Source organism: Rutidosis leptorrhynchoides, chromosome 3, assembly GCF_046630445.1.
Source record: "Rutidosis leptorrhynchoides isolate AG116_Rl617_1_P2 chromosome 3, CSIRO_AGI_Rlap_v1, whole genome shotgun sequence".
Lineage (NCBI taxonomy): Eukaryota > Viridiplantae > Streptophyta > Magnoliopsida > Asterales > Asteraceae > Rutidosis > Rutidosis leptorrhynchoides.
The window spans coordinates 54385835-54389340 of record NC_092335.1 but is presented as its reverse complement, the minus strand read 5'-3'; positions in this window follow the sequence as shown (position 1 = coordinate 54389340).

Here is a 3506-nt window from a genome sequence, read left to right as displayed (position 1 = left end):
GTATGTATGTATGTATGTATGTATGTATATATATATATATATATATATATATATATATATATATATATATATATATATATATATATATATATATATATATATATATCTGTCTGTGTGTGTGTGTAAGTATATATGATAACTAAAAATAATAAAATATGATTTAAGCATTTGAATTAAAAATATAAAATAATAATATAGAATCATTAAGTTGTTATTAAAAGTGAAGCTATGTATATAAGTATATATGATTCCTATTATACTGTAACATATATAAATCAACCATTCAGGCTTTCCTGAGTGGCCACCGAGTTGCCTAATGAAGCACACCACCCGGGTTCAATTCCTGGCCATGCCAAATTGATAATGCTAAAAACGAACATATATTTCATAGCATTATCCTTCAAGAAAGACAAGCTTTTAGTTGAAATTGTTCTAATTTCAAGTAATTATCGTTTAAATAATAAAAGGTGAAGACAAAAGACAGATTCGACGATTTGAAGACGCAAATGACCAAAAAGCTAAAAAGTACAAAGTACAATTCAAGTGGTTCAATTTATTGATGAGAAACGTCTCAAAATTACAAAAGTACAAGCCGCAAAACGCAAAGTACAAGATATTAAATTATACGAAAAGGCGTTCAAAAATCTGAAACCGAGACATGAACCAACTTTCAACGCTCGACGCAACGGAGCTGAAAGTACAAGTCAACAATGCACAAGAATATAATATAATATTTAAATAATTCATAATAAGAATAATAATAAATAATAAAAAGTTATTAATTGAGCATAGTTAAAGGGTCATAAGTGAAAATTTCAAATCAATAATTCGCAACGAGATATTGTTGATTCAACTTTGAATGGTAGCCAGCTAACATTCCACCTACAACAGTATCAATCATTTGCCTATAAAAGCAAGGCACGGAGTAATGAAGAAACTACACCTTTTTCTTTTCCTTTCTCATATCATATACGATATATATATATATATATATATATATATATATATATATATATATATATATATTTATATTTTATAATTATAATTTAAATTTAAGTTTAATAATAATTGGGTTATTGTAAAAATGTTTTACGGGTTTTAAATCGAAACTCTGTCCGTGTAACGCTACGCTATAAATAATCATTGTAAGTTATGTTCTTCCTTTTTAAATTAATGTCTCGTAACTAAGTAATTATTATGCTTATTTAAGTCGAAGTAATCGTGATGTTTGACTAAATATTAAGACGGGGTTATTGAACTTTGGACCATAATTAAGGTTTGGGCAAAAGACCGACACTTGTGAAAATTGGACTATTGACTATTAATAGATGGGGGGTATTGTCTAATTGAGTGACAACTCATTGGAGTCTGTCGAACCTATCTTCAAATTAATTAACCTAATAATTAATAATGATTATGGTTGTCCTATTTAGTGACGTTCATATGGAATCTATTATAATCATTAAATTAATTATTCGGGTTGGGTAATTGATTATTCAAACTGATCAAGTGGGTAAATTAATATTCATATCTAATCAAAACAGGGATGGATTACATACAGTGATAACTGGTGTAATTGTTGACAAAAGTGATAACTGCGTCACAGTTTAAATCCTTAATTAGTGGGAATATTTGACTTCGGGTATAAGGGTAATTTGACGAGGACACTCGCACTTTATATTTATGACCGATGGACTATTATGGACAAAAATCAGATAGGTATCAAATAAACCAGGACAAAGGACAATTAACCCGGGTAACAATTAATTAAAATCAAACGTAAAACATCATGATTACGGAAGTTTAAATAAGGATAATTCCTTTATTTTATATCTCATCGTACTTTCATTTATCGTCATTTTATTTATCGCACTTTAAATTATCGCACTTTTATTTTTACGCTTTATTTATATTTTTAATTATTGCACTTTTATTTGTTGTCATTTACTTTACTCTTTAAAATAAGTTATATTTATATTTAATATTTTGCATTAGGTTTTAACTGTGATATAAGTCTCAAAATCGACAAACCGGTCATTAAACGGTAAATCCCCCTAAAGTTACCTATAATTAATATATATTACTAAATCTAGTTTAACTACTTAATTAACTAATTTGACCTAGTAAGACACCCAATAATAGTGTCCACGGATCGACCTCCCGGACTTTACCTTAGCTATATTATTACACGATAGGTATACTTGCCTTTTGTGTTTTAGTTTAATTTAGGTGATTTCCTGTAGTAAATAAATATAAAACTGATAGCCGTTTCATACACACCCTCTAGAACACATCACAAATTATTCAAAAAGGGAGTGTGACTAGAGGGTGCGCATAATGCGCAATTCACCTGGTACCAGGTCTCACGCTCGGGGGGCTTGATTACCTGAGATTTTACCTTCTATGGGGGAGCCAATGTGCTCGTTCATATGAGGGTTTCCTCGCTTACCTAAAAAAAAACATATATAAATCTTACAAATAATAAATATTCAAGAAGAATTATTATACGATATATTATATGAAGAATAAATATTACATAAGTAATAATACATATATATACTACAAATATAAATAGAGTTGTTAGAATAATATTGTCAATACTTTCAATATTAATATAATACTAGTATTATTAATATTATATAAAATCTATAGATATGAACTTATATATATATATATATATATATATATATATATATATATATATATATATATATATATATATATATAAGTTGTTATAGTATTATTATTACTAATATCATTATTATTATTAATAATGTTAGTATTATAATTATTATTATTATTAATAATATTATTACTATAGCTATTATTATCATTATCATTAATAATAATAATAATATTATTCTTATTACTATTATATTATTATAAATTTTATTATTATTATTTATCATATTAAGTGTATTATTAATATAATATATTTATTAAGTATTAAAATTAATAATAAGTTATAAATAAATACAAATTTATTTATATAAGTTATATAAACACAGATAAATCATATACAGATAAATACAGATATATATACACATTATTTATCCGTTTCTTAATTTCCTTGTTTTTTTTTTCTGTTTGCCTGTGACTAATTGTCGATAACCAACACTAACCAACAATTAAAATCACTGCTCCGAATGTTGAATTAACATCCTTATTATCGTTATACACTGAGTGTATCTGCTATTAATAGAAGTTAAAAGCAGAAGTTTAATAAACAGAAATCCTTCACCTCTATTATTTAACTTTTTAGCCAAAACATGATTGTGTATCGAATTTAAAAATCTAGAATTGTAGTCTTCTTAGGAATCCTCTAAACAATATTTCTGGAAAATTTGAGCTTCCAATTCCTCTTTATCATTTCGAATTTTGGAGTCAAATGTTAGTTTTAAAAAAAGTCAAACGTATGAAAAAGGATTAAATTCGAGTTCGTTTTTATGTTTCAAGTCAAATTGACGCTTCCAATAGTTTCTTGGACTGATTTAAAATGTATTTCG